We start from the raw sequence: 12,404 nt of genomic DNA, 5'->3' as shown, positions 1-12,404 counted from the left end.
TCGATCAGGCATTAGGCTTTGTCCGAGACCAGTTCCAATGCCACGGAGGAAAGTGAGACTAGAAGAAGTACCAACCTCAGGGTTGGTGGACGAGATGCCTTCGTTAGATGCCGAATGTGTGCTTGTGGAAGAAACCATATATCCTGAGAAGGACCCAATGCCTGAGGAGTCACAGCAACTGGGTGTGGCACCATTTGATTGTGCTGGGGCTGAAGTGGAAGAAGCACAGGAAACATGTGATGGAGCAGTGAGTGGCGAGAGGAGGGCTGCTCAAGATAGCCTTCAACCTGATACTGAAAGGACTGATTCACCTACAGATGTAGTGTTGACTAGACCAGTTCCTGTGCCCCGGAAGCCTAGGGCAGAGAATACTCAAGTGGATGCTCCCGATCCTACGCCCCGTAGAACACAGCGGTCAAATGCTGGTGTTCATAGTAACCCAAATAGACTACCCAAATCCTCCTGTAATGCAGTGTCCTTTACTCCTGATGTTCTTTCCCAAGTGTTAGCAGGGGTGGTCTTGTATACATCCAATAAACTACAAGGATTAGTGGATGAATAAATTGTATTGTGCAGTCATCGAGGACGCTGACTGTAGGCAGGGAGAGTGTAACCGGGTAGAATTCACCTGTTATTTTATTTTATATCCCTGGCAATGCACCTTTGATTTCCTATCACGTGGTTATGTGCGCTGTCCCCTTTAAGAAAATAACTGTTCGCGCTGACGTGAGAGAGAGAAGTGCACGTCGACCGACAGAGAACCGAGTTAAAGCGTTGCACAAAGAAATAGTTGATAAAACTGTTAAAAGGAGATAAATCCCAGTTTATATCTACTCGTGAATGTGTGGGTACATGGTTTCATTTGACGATCACAAAGGAGTTGCCTTATTGCGTGAGAGATCGCCAGTGGGGAAGGAAATTCGGACCACGTTAATGGAGATCGGCGTGAGTTACTATAAAATGTTAAATAATGTAAAGTATGTTATTATATGTTTACCGAGCAGTAATTCTTATACTTTACTGTGTTAGAGGGGAGAGCAACGAAATGTGAGATCAGTGTTAATGACCATGTGAGCTTTTGCTGTGTGCTTCGTGGAATCAGTCGGAGTAGGTGTTGCTTATTTAATCGTCTCAAAGTCTGTATCATTTTGTGTATTTTCTGATTAATATGCTTATAAGAAGCTATATATACGCAAATGGGATATGTATGTTTATGTTCTTTTGTTCTTTGTTTGTTTAAACAGGAGAGCACATATAGGCCACTGCCGTTGTTTTGTACGCCGTTGTTTTGTACGCCGTTGTTTTGTACGCCGCTTGTTTTGTACGCCTGCGTTTTCCGTTTTTGTAACCTTGTTTGCACCGGGTAAAATTGAAGGGCCTGTAATCCTGTGAAACCTCGTCAGGAAAGTTAAGACCACTGACGTTAATTAGTTGGTTGTCTCTGTAAATTTATTTATTTTTATTTTCTTTACTTTGTCTTACCCTGAATTAGACCTTAATGCTGAGTTTCCTTTTAAGCTCAGTCAAGAATAAAAGAACCCTTATTTGTTAGATGTCCTGGCGGTGTTTGTGTTTTTTTATTTAGTACAAGTTCACTTGCCCGGCCACATAAATAAATAAATAATAAATAAAATAATAATAATAATTTTGAGAGAGAAAATATGACTTATTGGTGCCGGATTATTGTGGGATATTTTAAAGACATGGGCCACGAATGGGTGAAAATATGTCAGTTGGCGCATTCCATAACATGTTATCTGCCATTGGTGAGTTATTTTCCAGAACTTTGTATGTCGATGTTTTTATATAGCATGCATAAAATATGTAAATATACACTTCATGCTTGACAGCTTGGACATTATTTGCTTTAATGTATGTATTAGTTGGTCCAGTTCACCAAAATCCCTTGAGAAAAACTCACTGAAAGAAGTGCGTTGTGACAGCGATGCACAGAGACAGCCACACACACATTAACCAGTCGGCCATGTATATTTCAGCAATGCAGGGCAATACAAAAGAGAATTTAAAGTGGCAGAAGTGAACGCGCTTACTTCCAATCCACCTGGGTGCAGTTACACCAGGACACACACACGTAGCTCCAGAGCTGGTGTTAACTCTCGTGTCAGGGGAGAGACTCTTTGTATGTGCACTTTAGAGACGTGGATAGCAACACAAGAGACATAAAAGACAGGCTTCATTTCCTGCCAATTGCAAAAGAAATATACTTTAAACTTAGACTGGGTGGGAAGCATCCTGTTTTAACCCCACTCTCTTTGTTTTCTTGTATTCCCTTTATGAAATTTTTAAACCAGCTCAACAACGCCTGTAAACTCAGTCTACCATGAAAGCATGAGAAAACATGCTTGAGGACTTTGAAAGAAACCTTATGAAGAGATCAAAAGAGGTATGGAAAATGTTACAGCTTTATTCAGTTTCTGTTTTTAATATTTTGTCTGTTGAGGCAGTGTGACTACAGTAAGTACTTAACCAATAAATAAATTGGAAAAAAAGTGGGATGATTTTTGTTTTAAAATTAATATATATATATATATATATATATATATATATATATATATATATATATATATATATATATATATATATATATTAGGGGTTAACACGATAAATGTATTCATACCAAACAGTCATGGAACAGACATATATATATATATATATATATATATATATATATATATATATATATATATATATATATATATATATATATATATATATATATATATTAGTGGCACGATAAATGTATTCATACCAAACAGTCATGGAACAGACATCTAGGTTAGATCTCAAGGCCCAGGTATACTTCACTTTCTGTGTTCCGTTCCGTAGTACACAGCTGAACAAGCTTAGGCCTTTACAAGGAATGCAGGCAGTTCCCCAATTCAGAAGGGGGCACCCACAGCTAACCCACAGCTAACAGAAGAACTGCGAATGCTATTCAAGTTGAAAAAAAAGTGACCATGTGCTGATTCTGAACTAAATCAAACTAAATGAACTAAATAAATCAAATACATGTAAGCGCATATATAACATTATAATGTAATATAATATTTAGTATTTTACTATTATCCATTCCAAATGAATGAAAAGAAATCAAGAATAGTATATTTATTTGTTTTTTTCCTGTTGTGCTGAAATTGTATCGAACCATGACCTCAGTACCTGTCACAGTCACCAGCTGCAGTCCCGTGAACTCCATTAGAGGGCACTCCACCGAGGACACTTGCCATTGGTGCCTGGATTATAAATATTTGAATATTAGTTTATTTAAATGAGGTTCAAAGAGAAACACATTATTGTAAGTTTTTGTCATGATTACTGAATACTTATGATTACACAACGATGTTCTATATCGCAAAGTTTTAATTTAGTTGAAAACATATATGTATGTGTGTGTTTGTGTGTGTGTGTGTGTGTGTGTGTGTATGTGTGTGTGTGTGTGTGTGTGTGTGTGTGTGTGTGTGTGTGTGTGTGTATTCAAGATCAAGCAGAGCAAACGGACAATTAGACAGACAGTGCCAGTTACAGTACAGAATGTATTTATACCTACTTGCCTGACTCTATATTTATTCTGTTTACATTGTTTCAAGTATTAATTCTGAAAAGAAACAATGATATCACATGCTTGGGTAAAGTTTGTTCCTCATTCTAATAATAGTGAAACAGTAAAAATCTTAGCACTTTGTGTTAAACCCACTCTCCCACAAAGAAACTTTCTATATGTCTCAAGATCATTTTGCTATCAGATAAACTCTATTCTCGGCTCAGCAGGAGTACAGCTGTGTTTACCTCCAGTCATGAATGCAGCGACAGACAGCTGTCTTTCCTCAGTCCACTGTATGTGGGTTTCATGTAGATTTCTCATTGTGGTGGTAATTTTATGATAAATCAGTTTCGCTAATTCATATGATTATGATTAATTACATTTTGTCAGATCATTTAGTAATTTCATTTTGATCAAAGTAATTCCAAACTTCGCGAGGCAGGAAGATGACGACATTCTGTGCTCAAATGTGATTAACACTGTCCCTAGCGCCACCCACTGCATTTAGTTATAACTGCTTAGAATTTATATTGATTCTCAGTATTTGGAATCCCAGTATACATAATAAAATTCAAAGAGTGTTTATTGTTCAATAATAATTATAGACTGAATATTCGACTATTCATGCACCCCTAGTCTGGACTCCGTTTCCCTCATGTCACGTGTCTTGTGCTACCCTTAACATGTGTCATATTGATTGGTTCCTTGAATTGCTTGAATTGAATTGCTTGAATTGAATTGCTTGAATTGTGTCCTGTGCTCATTGGTTGGTTTCATCAATGCGTTCCCCTTTTGTTTAGTATCAAAGATGCTCTAACCTGTTCTTTGGGGCTGATTATTGCTTAGCCATTAGTTAGTTCCTTGTTCTGTGTTTTCCTTGTTTTTCCAAGTTTATCTGTGTTTTGACCTTAGACTGTTTCTTTGTTGCTTGACTGTTTGCCTCCTTCCCTGCCCCTGCTTGTTTTATCAGATATAGTCGTTGCCTTGCCTAGATTGTACTGTTTTGCTGGTGTTTAACCCTGCCTGTTTGAATACGTCTGTAAACAAAGCTTTTTTTTTTTTTTACATTTGAATCCCTAACTCCGTGCGTCTCAGTTCCAACATTACACTACCGAGTGCGTGCAGCCAAACGCGACATCCGTGTATCATGCCAGCCCCAATGTATATGTATGTGTGTATATGCACATGCAACACAAAATTCTCTTTTATCTACGATCTTTGTGATTTATTTTGTTGTAGTACCGTGCAATATGCCAGCAGCATTATAACGTATGGTGTTCTCAAGCCATCCAACAAACATGCAAGTCACAGCAGAGGCAAACATCTTTAGAAATTCATGCCAGTGGCTTTGTGAATCTCCCAGCTGTTTTGAGTCAGGTGGGAGTGCAGTGACGCACTTTACTGATGTTGAGAGAAGACTGAACTTTCACATATGTGTAATTTTACCAGCTGTGGAGCGTTAAGGACACCATAATGAAATCTAAAGCGGAGGATTCTGAATAATTCATTTACATGCTCTGACATTTCAGTAGCAGACACCTCATTCACAATAGGTTATGATGATTCAAATTAATTTTTGGACAGGAATACTGAATATGCCAAGCAAGGCGTCAGTGTGCATGTAAATGTTTCTCAATATTTTGGGGGAAAACACAACTCCAAGTCTCAAGCTGTTCTAGAGGATGTAAATATCAGCACTTCTCTGCTTACATTCAACAGCATGTTCTCCACTTTCCCATTCAAGCCCACTTCACTCGCGGACGTCCCGTGTTCCTGCTTTAATTATTCCCGTGGTTCACAATTTGATCGAAAAGTGCATTGACTGAATAATCAATGGGCCCTCAATTCTCCTGCTTCCTCTGACATCATCTACTTCGGCCTGCCGGTCCAGATGATTAAGGAGTGATGTGCTCTCAGCTGTATCGATAGGGTTGTTGAGCTTCTCCCTTACCTCTGTCCACTTGTTCAATCACAGGGGTGGTCAAGGAAAACCGTATTGTAGGTTATCTAAAGCCCACAAAAAGCTTGATGGATAGTTACCAATTAATCATTTAGGGGCACAGGCTCAGCCCAGGCTTGTTCCAGTCTGAAGCAAATTAAGCATTGCCTGGCCTGCCTGCCTATTCTTCATTTAGGTCCTAATTACAGACTAATGGGTCCCCATTATGTTAATAGAACACAGATTCCTTGGATGGCATTCCCCTCCCTTTAAAAGATAATAAACCAGGAAGCCATTTTATAGAGTTTGAGCAAAACAATAAATTAGCTAATAATTGTATACTCTTAGGCTCACATTGTTTTAGTTTTATTCAGAGTTTTGTTACATATACAGCAGAGCCAGCAGGCCTTTTGTCTATTTATGATAAATGTATGTATATTATTTAGATCCATATTATTTAGAAATAATTGATTGTTGTTAATTTAATGCATTAGTTCGTACAAATAATTATTGTTGTTATATTGTTGTATTTCTTTTATTTAGTTTAAAAAGGCTCTTCTATACAAATCACAACTTATTCAGAAAATAACTTACAGTAAATGTAATATAAATAAATTAAATGTAAGAAAATGGTTTTCTATTTTAATATGTTTTTTTATTTATTTCGTCATTACAAAGCTGAATTTTCATGGTTGTCACATGATCCTTCATAAATCATTATAATATGCCTCACATTTTTGTGTTAACCTTATTATTATTTTTTTTTTTAGCATTCTTTTGAATAGTAAGTTCAAAACTTGTCTGGGTTGCGATTATTTATTTATTTATTTATTTTTTGTATCATTATAAATATCGATTATTGCATTTCTTTATTTATTTCTTTAATGCCATCAATGTAATGCATCCTTGCTGAATAAAATGTTTTTTTTTCTTTATTTCTTAACATTTTTTCTTTAAAAATCTGAATTCTTTGAATAGAAAGTTCAGAATAACCTATTTGAATTGTGATTCTATTGACTGATTTCAGCGAGGGATTTAACAGTGCTCACATACATCAGATCATTTCTATAATCATAATCAGCGCAATTTACTAAGATCGGTGCAAATATCCACCTGTTTTAAGACATGCTATTAGGGCATTAAATAATTGCACAAATAGCAGTTATCTGACAGATATAATAAATAAATAACTGTCTCAGCACCTTTTCAGCGCCAAGTAAAGTAATTGGATTGATTGATGACCTTAATTTGTATGTAATTTCTATGATGCTTCTTTGGAACAGCAAAGATAAAGAAGTGTCTGGTGATTGACATGCTGTTGATGTGTCGTCTATCCTGCCTGCCCAGTCATGTCTGTCTCTCCTTTTCGCACATGTCATGCAAAGAACATCTGTGGCTTTCTCATGCTTCGAGAATCCAAAATGACAACCCTGCATCTAATGCATACCCAGCAGCACTGTTCAGGCACTGCAGACAGCATATGGGCCACCAGAGTCTTGACAGGCTTGCATGTGCGCTGTTTATCAAGCGTAATTTTAGCACGGCATACATTAGTATTGCTCGACTCCATCAATTTTTGCTGGGTTCTCTAGACCTATTAGATTTGATCAAGCTGCCTTTGCTTTGAAATGATTGTGCTGTGGCGTGTTTTAGAAATAAGTGAAGTGGTTGATTATATTCATATGTTGCATGAACTGGGTCACATGACATTGCGAGCCCAGCAGTTCTGGTGGCATCTGCCCCGGTTTGCACCGCAGCGCAGCTTGTGACCTCATTTGAAGTTAAGAAGTGAGTGAATGAGATCCATTTTCTGTATATAACCTCATAAACCTACAGCCAATTCTCTGTGTTTATGACCAGAAGTGACAGACCAATTCTGCTTGCTCACATTAAAAAAGCATAGTCTGTCTTGTGAAAAAGAAATCAATAATTTCACCTGCTTTTCATTTCATATGGACCTGGGATTGAGGTCATATCCCTCCAAACAGCAATAAGTTAGAGATTTATTAGTCGTTTTCTTATAGTGACAGAACATTGAGCAAAAAATATTAAATGGAGGTACATTACCAGTATTTCTCGATGTTAGCACAAATATCAAGATGGTGAAATGCTGTAGGACACGCCACTTTCAAACTGTTAAATATTTAAATGTTTTAAAAGAAAGGAGAACAGAAGAATTAAAGTGAAAAGATTCGCTCTAGCTCGATTCAATGTTACCTTGAGAATATGCATGTTAGCTTGGCCCTGCCAAGAATGCTAACTACAGCCCTGTGTGCTAATTTATGCTGACACACACAGGCTGTCTTTGTACTGCGCCAAAGAAATTATTTTTCACTTTCCAACACAGCTTAGCAGTACCAGGAAAAAAATAATTTTATCATTACATAAAAAAAAATGCTAAAGAGAAAGATGTTTTACTGTTGAATATACACTGGTACCCTTTAAATCTAAAAGAAATCTGAGCAGTGGACTAATCGCATCCTATTTACAGAAGAAGCCAAAGATGTGAATGCATAAGAAATGATCAAGATTCTGAACCATTTCCAGAGCTCTAATTAAAATAAGGTCATTTGTCATGTTGACCATGTGAACACCTTTGTACAGGTCAGATTTTCTTGCACAAAAAGCCTCCTGGAAAATTTCCAAATCATTCTAGGTTTTGGTAATATTTTGCTTTGTTTGTACAGGTCTGTACCAGTCCACTTGGAGTACTGGCTAAATGTTTAATGATTGCTAATTAATTACTTATTAAGCATTTTAGCTGATGCTTTAAATGGACTTGAATTACTTGAAGCAAGGCACTTAATTCCTCAACCCTGGGGTTAAGTGTTTCTCTTAAGGACAGAGTCATGGGCACTTGAACCTTTGAACTTTTACCATCCAGGGCCAAGGTTAGGCTGCAGTATTTTGCATGTGGCACGCCACGTCCTTTGATTTTTGTTCAACGTGTTCAACATATTTTGATATTATTTATCAAAATATATTACTTTTAATATTATTTAACTAACCTAAAACCATTCTGGTGAAAAATACTAGTACTCATTTTGACCATGACTGTACATTTTCATATTTTCATAATTTTATTTATAGACCCAGTATTTCATAATTTAATTAAATTTGTGTGTGTTTAGAATTTACACACATATATATATATATATATATATATATATATATATATATATATATATACACACACACACACACACACACACACACATATATATATATATATATATTTTTTTATTAGAATTTGACATAAAATGTATCATAAATGAACTAATGAATGAATGAATGAAAACTGAAAGAGCAAACCTTAAAGGTGCAGAACAATAATCCAAATATAACAACAAAAAAATGTGAAAGTATAGTGTAGTAGGCTAGGCATGTTCACCTAGAAACATACAAAATAACACAACAGGAGAGACATACAAGAACAAACACAACATTCACAATTTATATTCACGTTTATTAACAACATTTATCATATTCAATTTTTTTGATTCAACTTAAAATATAACTATACAATACAACTAATACAACTATAAAAATAACTTTTTTTATTTATTTTAATGAAATGTAATGAAAGCAATATATTTTTATTTATGAATTACATACAGTACTTTCATAAGTATAAAGTATCTAGTCAAGATTTACAAGTCGAATGATTTGGCTTAAAATAAAACACATAACCAAAGATGCATAACCGAACCTGGTAGATTTGACCCATTTGCTTCCCATCAATCACTGCTGTGAACTCTCACTGGTTCTCGATACGTTTGCCAGGCATTAGAACAATCTTTCATAATTACTCCTTTTGGTTAACAAGGCTCATTGCTCAGCGAGTAGTTCGTTAGGGACTCTTTTGTGTTATTTAATGAAAAGCCTGCAGCGGCCTTCATTGTTTTAATGTATGGTTTTCTGATTCTTCTTTCTCTGATTTATCCAAAAACTCTGTGTTTTGAGGAGCGCTTACATTATTGTCCCTTTATTTAGCATTTTCATATCTCTCGTGAGTTACTGTTCCAGATGTGCGAAATTGCCAGATAAATCACCTCAGACAGGGGAGGGGTGGAGATGCACCTGCCATCCAAACTATGCTATATCCATCAAAGCAGAAACACTAATGAAAGTCGATCTACGGGGATACTAAAAAGAGCCCCCCCCCGTGTGTCCTCTTTTCACATAAGCATTTATTCTCTTAACTATGTCATCTGTGATTTCTGGTTGTGTAACACAGTCCTTTACTCCCATTGTGAGGAATTCGACACTGGCTGCCATGTCAAAAACCGAGGTTATGTGGCTCGTCAGCCCGCTCCTCTTTCTAATAGAGGCTTGAGATTTTAAAGAGCTGTTGAGGATTTCATTGCAAGGCTGGTTTCCGTCCTCTTGACTGAACTACTACTTCATTTCCGTTACAGACAGAACTAACTGCATGGTATAAGCTGAAACGCACATGCTCATTCTTGTGCAATATGATGCGGTGGCTGATATCTTCAAGGGTCAAGACGATCGTTTCATTCATTTTCATCGGAACAAGAGTGTCTAGAATGGCAGTATTTGCCAGATATAGGCTAATGAAAGGCTAATGATTATATCTATTTTGTTTTCGTCCTGGACAATTTAGAATCGGATCGCTTGCAGAATTCATGTGTGAATTCAAATTAGTTTTAGTCATATGTTTACATGATATTGAATGATAGGAAGAATTTTTTTTTTTAAATGAGTACTACACTTACAGCACTATGACTTTCTTAACATTTAATTGTTTTAAATTAAAATTTTAATAATTATTTTGGATCCAGTTTCCCACTTTGGGTAAAATTAAGTGAAAGGAATTCTCTGTTCAGTTCTAAATGGAACACAGCCCTGTCTCACATCAAATATTAAAATGTCTAACTAAAAACTACTCCATATTTAATGACAATACAAAAATCCTTTTCGTTGTGTCTTTTAAATGACATGAAAGTGAACAAGACATTTAACCCCGGGTTGCTCCAGGTAGACTGTAGTCTGCAAAATGACACATAGCTAAAGTAATCTTGCATGGTTATGTCAGTGGATAAATAACATAAATCTCCGTGTAGGGTTTTTTTTCAGTGTCCTAATTGCAATTCAGAAGGAAATTCGTCCCAACTTAGTTGACAACCTCTTTAGTAACTTTTCTAGCCGCAGTTTACTTTAATGCCGAACATAAAGGGCAAGTAAGGATACTGTTGTTTTTGGTTCAAATCAGTCCCAAAAAAAAAAAAATCTGGTTTTGTAAGATACTTAAATTTGACAGATGTCACTTCAATCACCTCAAAAGCAAATCCTAGGCCAGCCCAAATTGTCTGTCATCACTGCATAGTTTCATCTCCGACATATGCTGAAAATGGCATTTTTATTCCTTTATAAAAATAATACCACAATTTGGCATCACTCACTCTGACGGTCCCAAAATTGCCTTCAGTGAATGCCGCGTTAATGCTGCTGAGGGAACAGGTTTAAATGTCAGAGACTGGGATTGTCTTTCCAGCAAAAGTGATGTAAGATGACTACAGAAAATGTCACACTGTCTTACTGCTTTCAAAACGGGAAGAGTTAAAATGCATTCAGTGTATTTTGTGTGAGAAAACAGGATCTGCTTTGAACAGAGCATTACCATACGGGGCAAGATCATGCATGTACAATACAACAATAACAAGATTCTGCCTTTGATAAAATACTTTGAATTCATATGTTGCCCCTGTGAAAGACATTTCCAATGCATAATAATGAGAGGATCCGTATAAGTTGCTTTGGCATTCTCGTGATATCACTTTTAAATTAGAGAAGAAAAATAAAGAAAAGAAATCAGAAGAAGAAACTGGAAGTGAAATGCAAATCTCAAAGAACTGATTCGATCTACAGAGCTGGATTTTTTATTTTATTTGATCTATAATGATTATAATATTATGTGTGTGTGTGTGTGTGTGTGTGTGTACACGTGTGTGTGTGTGTGTGTGTGTGTGTTTTTATATAATACATAAAATATATACATTTTAATTATTTTATGCGCTGTAAAAATTTGTTGATTCACCGTTGTTTATAAACAACTTTTCAATTCAATTGTGCTAATTATTTGATAAACATATTAGAAATGGCTTAATGAGAAGTACATCTTATTTCTTCAGATACATTAGCTATTTTAAGTCACAGGCACTTGGTGTTCTGCGTGGCTGTTTTTATTTAGGCTTGGTCCCCAAATGATTCATGTTTTCCTCCTCTGCTCTTGTGGACAGGGGTGATGATTTGCATTGGATTAGCATCTGTTGGTTAATCATCGAGGCCATGCATTTCCAGTTGAGTGGTCTCCAAGTGACAGTCATTTATCAGAACCGCATTTGGATGTGACTTGGATGAGAGGTAATTTCTGTGTTTTCCCCAGACTACTGGACTCCATGTATCTATGCCCAGAACAAATATTTGTGTCACTTAACTCCTAGCATTGCGGTCCATGTCTAGTATGGGAATGCGGTGAAGGGAGAAGGAGGCCATGCAGGAGAGCAAAGGATTAGTGCTTTGATTCTCTGCAGCCCTTAAGCTGGAGCAGTTAATCCAACCCGACGTCATTACTCTGAGTTTTTTGTAATGAGCAGAGTTGTCCCTTTTTAGAGCCATCAATGAGGCCAATCAACACATTTGTGATTGTGACAGAGTAATTAGAACAATTCATCTCACAGTTTTGTTGGATTCAGGTTGAGCTGTAATTGTTTCCTATGCTTTATTCCTTCTCTAAATTCATTAGAGACTGCATACTTATTACAGTATATCAGTAATAACTACCCAAACGTTGCTAATGTAATGAAACTATTGTTTGCTAGAATGGTGCAAATTCTGATGATCTTACTGAATACTCTCAGTGTTACTTTTGTGTCACGTTGA

General features: G+C 36.3%; 1 long non-coding RNA gene across 1 annotated transcript; it reads left to right on the top strand.

Moving 5' to 3' along the window:
* Positions 1–1,055: 1,055 nt before the first annotated feature.
* LOC122358097 lies at positions 1,056–1,553 on the top strand. Its single transcript, XR_006252574.1, has 2 exons — positions 1,056–1,107; positions 1,245–1,553. It is a non-coding gene; the product is annotated as an uncharacterized LOC122358097 (long non-coding RNA).
* Positions 1,554–12,404: the final 10,851 nt, after the last annotated feature.

The sequence above is a fragment of the Puntigrus tetrazona genome, chromosome 14 (genome assembly GCF_018831695.1).
Source record: "Puntigrus tetrazona isolate hp1 chromosome 14, ASM1883169v1, whole genome shotgun sequence".
Lineage (NCBI taxonomy): Eukaryota > Metazoa > Chordata > Actinopteri > Cypriniformes > Cyprinidae > Puntigrus > Puntigrus tetrazona.
Note: the sequence above shows the minus strand (reverse complement) of the source record. Positions and strands in the feature narration are given on the sequence as shown.